Source organism: Coenobita brevimanus, chromosome 78 (assembly GCF_032717465.1).
Source record: "Coenobita brevimanus isolate Jiangsu-jjx chromosome 78, ASM3271746v2, whole genome shotgun sequence".
NCBI classification, from domain to species: Eukaryota; Metazoa; Arthropoda; class Malacostraca; order Decapoda; family Coenobitidae; genus Coenobita; species Coenobita brevimanus.
In genome coordinates this window covers 22160991-22173554 of record NC_137031.1, presented here as the reverse complement: position 1 = coordinate 22173554, position 12564 = coordinate 22160991, and the positions used below count along the sequence as shown (strand labels likewise).

At 45.2% G+C, this 12564-nt stretch overlaps 1 non-coding gene across 1 annotated transcript; it reads right to left on the bottom strand.

Annotated features, from left to right (window-relative positions):
• Window positions 1–12012: 12012 nt before the first annotated feature.
• LOC145408868 (5S ribosomal RNA) lies at window positions 12013–12131 on the bottom strand. Its single transcript, XR_013898986.1, has one exon. It is a non-coding gene; the product is annotated as a 5S ribosomal RNA (ribosomal RNA).
• Window positions 12132–12564: the final 433 nt, after the last annotated feature.

Genomic DNA, 12564 nt, shown 5'->3' with positions numbered 1-12564 from the left:
GGAAAAATATTAAAAAATGGTAACAAACTCATGGAAAATGAGGAATGAAAAAAAAAAAAAAAAAGTATGGATAAAAAGATGCCTAACTCAGGAGGAATGGGGATTATTAAAGGAAAAGGGGGAAGAAGCAAAAAAAAAAAAAAATAAGGAAAGGTCAGAGGAAGAGAGACGCAAATATTTTTTCCCAATAAGTGGGACTGCAAGTAAGAAAATAGTACACAAACAACAGGGACTAATAAAAAGGAGGGTAGTAGACTCAAACTACGTCGAATATGTAAACAATATGATTAAGTTGATATACTCAAATGCGGAAGGAATGGTATCCAAATTATTAGAGAAAAAAGACTATACCAAAGAAATGGAACCTCGTATTATTTGCCAAATTTAAACAAAATTAATCCCAAGGATATCAAACGACACCCTAAGCTTTGAGGGTGTTCACTGTAGATGATTTTCTCTAGAACATTTGCCAAATTCTGCTCTCCTTCTTTTACATGTGCAGAATGGACAACATGTATTGATGCAAATTTGTTACCAAAATGAAAGTACACTTTCCAGGTGTGTTTTACATAAATCTGTAAATAGTCTCCATTCATCTGCATTATAATCTCTGCAAAATTTCTGTACTGGGCCACTTACGTCATTGCAATAAACTATGTATTAATGCGATAAACGACTATTTTCAATAAATATCATTGTGATTAAAAAAGAAACATTCCTCTGAAAGTAATTTACAAGCGCACTATTCAGCTAACTCAGTCACACCGAGATATGTTTGCTGCACTAATGTACTTGTATGACTCATCACTGTGCTGTCTTCCAGTTATAGTTGGCTTATTAGCTATCGAATAAAAGAACTGTCTTGTTTTAAACATGGATTATAATATTAGAAAATACTATATTCAACATGTTATCATTGTTAGAAAATATTTATATAAATAATTACATAGTGAGAAAAGATATATATATATATATATATATATATATATATATATATATATATATATATATTGTTACGGTGGCGCCAGCCCGAGGCTATTACAAAAAGACAACAAGTCAGCCTTAGATGATCGGCCTCCACTGCGTTGCAAAATAACGCAGACCCCGGCACTGACACTCCGCAAACTAGAGAAAAACTGCACAACTGAAGTACTTACTTAAGAACGCAACACTCTGTACTTTGATGATAAAACGGAACAGCCTACCTATAGATCTAGCCTACTATCGTCACTACCGGAAGTAATACCGCCCGAGACAGTATACAGGAACACCTCCCACTTACTTCCGGTGGTGACGACTTTCTACTTAACCCGTGTCCAAGGGGGAACGCAGTTAATAGCTCACGATGGTTCTCACTAGCCTTGAGCAAAGAGATGGGATTAACTGTGTAGGGGTTAGGGGTGTGTGTGTGTGTATGTACGTGTGTTGGGGAACGTTAACAAAGGCAGCGAGAAGACCACGGTGAGCCAAACTGGCCCTCCAAAGACAACACGGTTACAAAAACAAAATAACTACTTCCCTCAGTCAGCAACAAAAGAATAAAAATAAACTTAAATGAAAACGCCAGCTCGGCATAAAAATGACTGGGGAGAGAGAGAGTGTGCACACACGCACGATACGGAAGCTAGCTGGGAAGAGACTGTCCTACTGCTAGGCTCGTGTTCAGCCAAGCGCGAACGCATGAATCAAATTAATTAATAAGAACTTAAATTCGTGCCCCTCTCTCTCTACAATAAATTGGTACTTCTAATGCAAGCAAAACATCATTAAATATACTGGTAGCTCACATAAGACAATCAAAATAATCAAATGCATTCTCAGCATGGTATTAAATAAAATTGCCCTCAGTGGCAGGAACGAAAGAAACAAAAGAACTTGTAGCACTCGCTAATATAAACTCCGCGAATGACACGGATACATACTGCATAATCCCCCTAGCCCAGCTGCAACGGCTGCATCCGTGGGAACGGAAAGGCGGACAGCGTAACACGCCCTTCCCCAAGGGAAAATTTTGAGCCCTGGATCAAAATTTTCGAATCAAGACCCTGACCCCTCCCTGGATAAACAATCAGCAATTACGTTATCAGTCCCTTTAATATGCCTAACTTCTAAATTGTACTCTTGCAAAAGCAAACTCCAGCGGGTCAAACGCTGGTTCTTAAATTTAAACTTGTTCAAAAACTGCAGGGGATGATGGTCTGAATAAATCTTGATCACAGGGCCAAAAGGGGGCAGGTAGACAGCAAAGTGTTGTAGGGCCAGGATAATCGCTAATAACTCCTGCTCTATGACAGAGTAGTTCTTCTGGGCTCTATTAAACTTCTTTGAGAAGTATGAAATGGGATGTTCAACCTGGCCCTTATCCGGCTGCATCAACACTGCTCCTACCCCTACTCGGCTAGCATCAACTGCCAGCACAAAAGATTTGTCAAAATCTGGTGCACGCAATATAGGGTGGTGGCACAGCAGAAACTTAACAGTGGTAAAAGCTTGCTCACACTCGGCTGTCCACTGCCACTTCTTATCCTTGCGCAATAAGTCAGTAAGAGGGGCAAGCACTGTGGAGTAATTCCCAATAAATCTTCGGTAATAGCCGATCATGCCCAAAAATCGCTGGAGGGCACGGCGACACTGGGGTGCTGCAAAGTTGGAAATGGCATCCACCTTAGCCCGAGGTGGAGCCACTTGCCCATGTCCCACAACAAATCCAAGGTACTGGACCTTAGCACGTACGAACTCGCACTTGTCCAAGTTGACTACTAAGCCAGCTTCCTCCAACCGCTTAATGAGCATTTCCACATGATCAAGGTGCTCCTCCCACTTGGTGTCATACACAATGACATCATCGATGTAAACGACACAATTAGGTATGCCATCCACCACTTTATCCATAAGCCTCTGGAAAGTGGCTGGAGCATTCTTCAATCCATAAGGCATCACCTGGCACTGATATACTGCACCACTGACAACAAAGCTAGCCACTTGTTTAGCCCGTTCCGTCAGCGGGACCTGCCAGTATCCTTTTACTAAGTCAAGCTTGGTGATATAAGTGGCATTTCCCACCTTGTCCACGGAGTCATCGACCCGAGGTAAGGGATAAGCATCGGTCTTAGACAGTGAGTTAACCTTCCGGAAGTCCACACACAACCTAACCTTCCCATCTGGCTTCGGCTGTAAGGTAACTGGTGAACTCCACTCACTGAAACTCCTCTTGATCAATCCATGGTCCAACATATACTTGATCTCATTATCGAGAGCTTTCTGTCTGATAGGGTTGATGCGGTAGGGAGCTAATTTTACAGGCTTACTATCCCCAACGTCAATGTCATGAGTAGCCCAAGTTGTCAATCCCGATAAATCTCCAAAAACTTTTGGATGTTTCCATAATCTGTTGCACAGCTCTCCTCGCTTTACTGGCTCAAGATGTCGCAATTTCTCCACCAGAGCTGCATAACCATTGCCCTCCCATAGGTCAGCTGGTAACATCTCACCACGACTAAGCACTTCCTCCTGCTCCTCCAACTCACTACCAACCACCAAAACTACAGGAGCGCTCTTATCCCTGGTTCCCTCAACGTCCACTCCAAAGTCACCTTCCAGGGACTGTGGCTGTAACCCTGGTCCACTACTCACATCACCGGCACCAACAGCTCCCTCCACAGCACGTTCCCTTGATGCCACGTCCTCCCTTCCCCGTCCTTCACATCCCAGGTGAGAGACATCAGCAGTCATCCCACAATGAGAATCAACTGGGCGGTAGTATGGCTTCAACATATTAATGTGGCACAACTGAGTACTCTTCCGCCTGTCTGGGGTAACAATTAGATAGTCAAGTTCCCCAACTTTCTTCTTCACAATATAAGGACCACTGAATCTAGCTGCCAGAGGTTTTCCTTGCATGGGCAGCAGTGCCAAAACTTCATCTCCTTGCTTAAACTCACGACTTCTGACCTTCTTATCATAATGAGCCTTCATTTTTGCTTGAGCCCCGATTAGATGGTCACGGGCAAGCTCTAAAGCGCAATGCAGTCTCTCTCGAGTGCGGCAGACATAGTCAAGCATAGATTCCTGGTTGCCAGATTTGTTGTTACTCCAGGCCTCTCGCACCACATCCAAAGGACCACGAACTCTGTGCCCAAACACTAACTCATTGGGTGAAAACCCTAACGACTCAGTTGGTACCTCTCTCACTGCAAACATAACAAAGGGTACCGCTAGGTCCCAATCCTTTCCACGGTCATAGCAGAAGGTGCGCAGCATTGTCTTTAAGGTCTGATGATGCCTCTCCAGGGCACCTTGTGACTGCGGATGGTAGGCACTGGACAAAATGTGTTTGATGCCCAACTCTGTCATTGTCTGCTTAAACAAATTAGATGTAAAATTCACTCCACGGTCAGACTGCAACTCCTTGGGCAGGCCAAAATGAGTAAAGAACAGGATAAGTTGCTTGACTACTGACTTCTGCCTGCATGCTTCTGATTGGTATAGCCTCTGGGTATCGTGTTGTAACATCCATTATGGTTAACAAATACTTGTTTCCAGCAGAAGTAGGAGGAAAAGGGCCCACTATATCAATGATTACCTGGGTAAACAGAGGTTCAACTGCAGGAATGGGAGTCAAAGGGGCCACAGGAAGAACCTGATTAGGCTTGCCCACTATCTGACACGTGTGACAGCTCTTGATGTACGCAGCAACTTGTCCCGGCATACTTGGCCACCAAAAGTTATATCTTAAGCGCTGCACTGTCTTCCTGTTTCCCAAGTGACCTGCTAAAGGTCCCTCATGTGCTAACTGTATTAACGGCACCCTATACTGCACAGGCACCACCACCTGCACTAACTCACCCACTCCTCCATCCACCGTGGCGCCAGTGGGCGTCCATCGGCGATGTAAAACATTGTCTTTAATCAGGAACTCCTCCTTACCACACTCCATACTTCTTTCTTCCCCTACTCGAGCAAACAAGGGCTTTAATGTTACATCCTCCTGTTGCTTCACCCTCAATTCTGCTGGCCCAACACCCGCCAGCTCTACTGAGGACTGAGATAAGGGACTGGTCGGGACACTGGATTGCGAAGGGCGATCAATCTCAGCGTCACCTCTAGTACACTCGACAGGGGAGGAATGTCAGACTCCACACTGACATCATCATCACCTCTACCCTCAACAGTGACACTCTGTTCCTCAGGCGCGTTTGACGGTGGTCCTGCATCCCCGCAGTCGACCCCAGCGTCCTGAAATTCTAATTCAGTCGATGGGCTGGGTTCAGTCTCCACACAGACACACTCAGCACCACCTCTAGTGTCCTGAGTGGGAAGTGGGGCGGCACCCATGCACGCATTCCCACTCTCCTCACCCACCACAGCAACACTCTGCTCACTAGGTTCCTCCATTGGTGGCCCTGCCTCATCACAGTCGACCCCAAGAACCTGTGACTTCACCAGTTCTTCCTCCCGGGCTGCAACCTGTGCCATAGATCGTGTAATTGCACAGACCGGGAACATGGCTTCCACTTCTGCATCAACTTCAATACCAATTTCTGGGGCGTCAAAACACTTCTCTGCCACAACAACTGGTGGAGGAAGAGATGGAAATACTTTCTCCCCAGCCAGGTCGTTCCCCAGCAGAAAATCAACCCCCTCTAGTGGCATTACATCAGGAACAGCTACTTGAGCTGTAGCCTGAACAATGGGGCAATCGAGTTCCACATGTACATAATCATAGTATTCATCTGAGTTCATGCCTCTACACAGCACATACTTCCCTGAGTTTACAGGCCCTCCAGTCACGTTTCTGCACACAGACTGTTGTGCACAGGTATCACGAGCCACAGTAACTGGATAACTGATCCCATGAATTTTCACTGTGCCGTGACATATAAAAGGTTTACACCAGTCTAGGGACGATTTCTGAGGCAGTTCATCCGGAGGTGGCATAGCATGTTGGGTAACTTTTCCAGCCTGAGCTGGCAGCGAGCACAGCCGGCTGCACTCCAGCTTTCCACAGACTTCTCCCTCACCGTTACCACTCTCCCAACTCCTCTCGTTCACCTGACTCGAACCTACAATTAGTGCCACTGGTTTGGCATTTTGGGAGGCCTTCCACTTAGGGCAGTTAGGCTTGATGTGCCCACTCTGTTTGCAAAAGTAACAAACTAGCTTCGAACTGGATACAGGGCTCTTTCTCCCTGAATTCTTTTTCTCCTCTGTACTTCCCTTGGACTGATTCACGGGAGATTTATCCCAGGCAGGGCCACTCACAGTCCTCTCCCTGGAATACTGAAAATTAGCATACTTGACCCCCATACTCCGCAAGGCAAACACCCGGTCATCAGCCCACGTCGCTGCTTCCTTCACGGTCTTAAATCTCTTCTCCCTAATTTTAACACCAATTTCTTTGTCAGCCATGTTGGTAAAATGTTCCATCAAAAGCAGTTCACGCACCTCGTTATATGAAGTGGCGCTCTCACTCAGCAACCACTCGTCTAACCTCTCCTCCAGATACCTAGCGTAGGCCATATAGGTGTCAGCAGGCCTTTTCCGAGCACCACGGAACAACAACCGATAAGCCTCTGGTCTAAGTTCATATGCCTTCAGAATAGCTGTTTTAAATTCATCATAATCATCTACATCCTCAGGGCTCAACCTATTATACACTTCCAAAGCTTTTCCCTTCAGCACATTAGATACCAACCCCACCCAGCGCTGCCTGGGCCACTCAAACTCCCTAGCCTTCTTCTCAAATCTAACAAACCATTCTGTCACCTTCAACTCATCAAATGCTGGCACTAATTTTAGACTCCTTGAGAACCAACTCTCCCTATCCTCTGCACGGCCTGAGGTTTGGGTATCTGAAGTTGGTCTATTGGCAGTCACCTCCAAACGAGTCTTCTCCAGCTCAAATCGCATTTTTTCACGCTGCAACTCCATCTCCCTCTCTTCTTTCTCTCTTGCACGCTGCATCTCCCTCTCTTCCTTCTCTCTTGCACGCTGCATTTCCATCTCCTCTTTTGCACGCTGCATTTCCCTCTCTTCTTTTGCACGCTGCATTTCCATCTCCATCTTTTTCAACTCCAACTGCAACTGAGCCTCCGGTGACAAGGCTCCAGGGTATATGGGAGTGGAATGAACAACTCCAGGGAAAGCACCAGACATACCTGGGGGAACAGCTCTAAACTGGCTCGGCGGCATCATAGATGGTAATAGTGGGGTAGCGAAACGAGGCAACTCAGCACCATAGTCAAACTCAGGGCTCACACGAGGAGTACCTTTGCTATGTGCCTCTCGTTGTTCCATATTTTCCATATCCACAGGTGACTCAGCACGTACGCGATCTGGTGTAGACACGCGTGACTCCATGGCGACAAATCAATGGCAGTACTGAATAACGAAATACTAATGCTGACTGAGAAACTACACACACATCAACTTTACCTCAAAGCACAGAGAACGCCAAGGTAACGATATCCTAGCAAGAAAAAGGCACTGTTAGGATATCCTGATGCGAGGTCGCCACTGTTACGGTAGCGCCAGCCCGAGGCTATTACAAAAAGACAACAAGTCAGCCTTAGATGATCGGCCTCCACTGCGTTGCAAAATAACGCAGACCCCGGCACTGACACTCCGCAAACTAGAGAAAAACTGCACAACTGAAGTACTTACTTAAGAACGCAACACTCTGTACTTTGATGATAAAACGGAACAGCCTACCTATAGATCTAGCCTACTATCGTCACTACCGGAAGTAATACCGCCCGAGACAGTATACAGGAACACCTCCCACTTACTTCCGGTGGTGACGACTTTCTACTTAACCCGTGTCCAAGGGGGAACGCAGTTAATAGCTCACGATGGTTCTCACTAGCCTTGAGCAAAGAGATGGGATTAACTGTGTAGGGGTTAGGGGTGTGTGTGTGTATGTACGTGTGTTGGGGAACGTTAACAAAGGCAGCGAGAAGACCACGGTGAGCCAAACTGGCCCTCCAAAGACAACACGGTTACAAAAACAAAATAAAATAACTACTTTCCTCAGTCAGCAACAAAAGAATAAAAATAAACTTAAATGAAAACGCCAGCTCGGCATAAAAATGACTGGGGAGAGAGAGAGTGTGCACACACGCACGATACGGAAGCTAGCTGGGAAGAGACTGGCCTACTGCTAGGCTCGTGTTCAGCCAAGCGCGAACGCATGAATCAAATTAATTAATAAGAACTTAAATTCGTGCCCCTCTCTCTCTACAATAAATTGGTACTTCTAATGCAAGCAAAACATCATTAAATATACTGGTAGCTCACATAAGACAATCAAAATAATCAAATGCATTCTCAGCATGGTATTAAATAAAATTGCCCTCAGTGGCAGGAACGAAAGAAACAAAAGAACTTGTAGCACTCGCTAATATAAACTCCGCGAATGACACGGATACATACGACATAATCCCCCTAGCCCAGCTGCAACGGCTGCATCCGTGGGAACGGAAAGGCGGACAGCGTAACAATATATATATATATATATATATATATATATATATATATATATATATATATATATATATATATATATAAAATGAAATAATAAAAACAATTTTTTGACTGTGTACCAGTGTTATATTTTCTTACTAATATCAGACTTTATCGTTGAGCTATGCGTGGGTCATAGGAGACTGGGAATGCTAACTGGCCTTCGACTTCTCAGTACACAAGAAAAAAAGGAATGTGTGGGATGAAATGAAGGACTCGAAGTGTAAGAGAGAGAGAGAGAGAGAGAGAGAGTAAAGGTTTAGGTGAGAAAATCTTTTTTATGATGTTCACCATGAATTAGATAGATAAATAGATAGACAGATAATATATACGTAGAACGATAGGAAGATAGACAGATAGATGGTGACGACTTGAGGTGCCTGGAACCACTGTCTGACTCTCTTCTTCTTCATTTCTGCAACATTCGCGGCCTTTCCTTTAACTTTCGCTCTGTTGAGCACCACCTCTCCTCCTCTAAACCTCTCCTTCTTTTTCTAACGGAGACTCAGCTGTCTGAGGCAACTGACAGCAAACCCTTTTCTGTATTCTCCTACTTTCTCTATACTCATTTCAAAGCCAAAGGTGGCTGTTGTGTATATATACGCAACGACTTATCTTGCTCTCGTGTTCCTGAACTCGATTCTTCTGAATTCTCTACACTCTGGCTTCGACTTTCCTGTCATTCTCTGACTAAATATATCTGTGCTGTTTACTTATCCCCTAATTCTACTGACTATCAAAATTCTTCGACTGTCTTACTTCTACGATGGAACACATTCTGTCCATTTCTCCTTTCTCTGAAATCTCCATTCTTGGAGATTTCAATGTTCACCACCACCTTTGGCTCTCCTCTCCTTTCACGGATCCACCTGGCGAACAAGCCTACATCTTTTCAATCCTTAATGACCTAGAGCAGCTTGTACAGCACCTTACCCGTATCCCTGACCGCCTTGGAGAGAGCTCCAACATACTTGACCTCTTCCTCACAACTAATCCTTCTGCTTACTCTGTTAATCTTTTCTCTCCGTTGGGCTCCTCCGATCACAACCTTATTACCTTAACCTGTCCTATCACTCCGGTACGGCCTGTGGACCCTCCAGGGAAACGTCGTCTGTGGCATTTTGGAGCCGCGAACTGGGAGGCCCTCAGGCAGTACTTTTTTGATTTTCCCTGGAATGATTATTGCTTCCATGGCCGGGAGCCATCTGAGTGTGCCTTGCGCATTACGGAGGTTATTCTCTCGGGCATGGAAGCATGCATTCCTTTCTCATATCCTTTGACTAACGCAAGAAAGCCTTGGTTTAATCACGCTTGTTCTAATGCTGTCCGCAACAAGGAGAGGGCCTACAAAAGGTACCGGAGCCAACCCACCCCTGAATCACATCATCTTTACGTTTCTGCCCGGAATCGTGCTAAGTCTGTTCTTCGTTCTACTAAATATAATTTCATCCATACTAAATGCTCTTAACTCTCCAACTCGAATTCTTCCCGCTCCTTTTGGCACCATGCCAAAAATCTTTCTAACAACTTTACCTCATCATCCTTCCCTCCTCTTTTCTACTCTGATGGTTCTGTAGCTATTTCTTCTACTGATAAAGCAGATCTCTTCGCACAGACTTTCTCCTCGAATTCCACCTTAGACGATTCCGGTGCTGTTCCCCCATCACTTTCCCCCTCTGACTTCCTCATGGCGGACATTAAAATTTCTTCAGTTGATGTATTTTCTGCCATCACTGGCCTCAGTACTAACAAGGCATATGGGCCTGATGGGGTCCCTCCTGTTGTTCTCAAGAACTGTGCTTCTGTGCTTACACCCTGCCTATACTAGGCAAACTCTTTCTCCTTTGTCTGTTAACTTGTACCTTTCCTTCTTGCTGGAAGTTTGCTCTCATTCAGCCAGTCCCAAAGAAGGGTGACCACTCTCAACCCTCCAACTATCGTCCAATTGCTTTAACGTCCTGTATTTCAAAAGTTTTCGAGTCAATTCTCAATAGAAATATTTTAAGGCATCTTTCCTATCACAACCTTCTTTCTGATCGTCATTACGGGTTCCGTCAGGGACGCTCCACATGCGGTATTCTCACCTACCTTTCAGACTCCTGAAAATCCTCCTTTCGGGACTTTGGCGAAAGCTTTGCCATTGCACTTGACATCTCAAAGGCTTTCGATCGAGTCTGGCATAAATCTTTAATTTCCAAACTGCCCTCCTACGGTTTTTATCCTTCTATCTGTGCCTTCATTGCTAGCTTCCTTTCTGGTCGTTCTATAGCCGCTGTTGTAGACGGCCATCGTTCTTCTCCTAGATCTATCAACAGTGGTGTTCCTCAGGGCTCTGTCCTATCACCAACTCTCTTCCTTTTATTCATCAATGATCTTCTACGCTGTACATCTAACCCTATCCACTCATACGCTGATGACTCCACCTTTCACCTTTCCATTCGGTTCCCGCAACGCCCATCTCAACAGTTGCTTCAACAAACAAGGGATGAGGCTATGGCACACCTAATGTCTGACTTGGCTTGTATCTCTGACTGGGGTAAAAATAATATGGTTGTTTTTAATGCATGTAAGACTCAGTTCTTACACCTATTAACCCGACAAAATCTTCCACAGGTATACCCACTAATGTTTAATAATATTCAGCTTAATCCTGCATCTTCCTTGAACATGCTTGGGGTTTCATTTACTCGGAACTTATCTTGGAAAGATCATATTACATCTCTTGTAAAATCTGCTTCCAAGAGATTGGGTGTGCTAAGCCGACTCCACTCTTTCTTTACCCCTGCACAATTGTTGACTCTATACAGGAGTTTTATCCGTCCCTGTGTGGAGTACAACTCGCATGTGTGGGGAGGCTCCCCACATACAGCTCTTGTCAATAGGGTGGAGTCAAAGGCTTTTCATCTCATTAACTCTCCTCCTCTTACTGACTCCCTTCAACCTCTGTCTCTTCGCTGCACTGTTGCATCTTTATCTCTTTTCTATCACTACTTTAATGGTCACTGCTCCTCTGAACTGTGTGCTTGCATTCCTCCACCTCTACGACGGGCGCGTAGCACCCGTCTGGCAGCAAATTCTCATCCCTTTTCTGTCCAACTCTCTAATGCAAGAGTTAACCGTTACTCCCAGTCTTTCATTTATGCAACAGGTCAGCTCTGGAACTGTCTCCCTCTGTCTGTATTTCCTGCTGCCTATGATCTCCAATCTTTCAAACACAGTGTGTCCAGGCATCTCAAAATGATCGGATCTTGAATTTGGCTCTCTATTGTATTTTGTTTTTCTCTTGGAGGGAACTGTTACTGCGGGTTCATGGCCTTTGGTTCCTTTTTCCTTACATAAAAAAAAAAATGCAGGTAGACACTGGTGGGAAGACCATCCATCCATCCATTGCCAGATGCCATGTATCCCAAATGGGGTGGCCAAGGGCTTAGAGTTAATTGTTTTACAGGGAGGGGCATTAATCCTCCACCAACCCCACTTGACACGTAGGGATGCCAACAGCATCTGGTGTTCCCAGGCAGTCACCCATCCAAGTACTAACCAGACCCAACGTTGCTTAACTTCGCTGATCGGATGGGAAGCGGTGTACTCAACGTGGCATGGCCGTTGGCAATTAGTTGTTATTACCAGCCACGATAGCGAAGCTGGTATTGTTTTCAGTTTGTCTATGTGTCTGTTAGCACGATAACTTCGCAACCACTCAAGATTTAACCACAAAATTTTACAGGTGTGTAGTAGGGATGAAAATCACCTACGAGTTCGAAATTGGTGAAGGTAGGTCAAGGTCAAGGTGAAATTCCGAGCCGCCCCATATATGTATCGGCTCCCGGCTGGTGTGATCCCCCCTTTGGAAGGAACTCTAGTTGTTGTTGTTGTTGTTGTTGTTGTGATGCTACCCTAGTCTGTTTGACTGAGCAGACAAATCAACCGCAGGCAAGCACCATCCCCTGCATGGCCGTCCCGTGCAATGAATCGATGTTCCCATAAGGCTAACAGCAATGCAAGGGGATTAGTATGGAGGTTTGGTTTTACTGTGGACGCTTC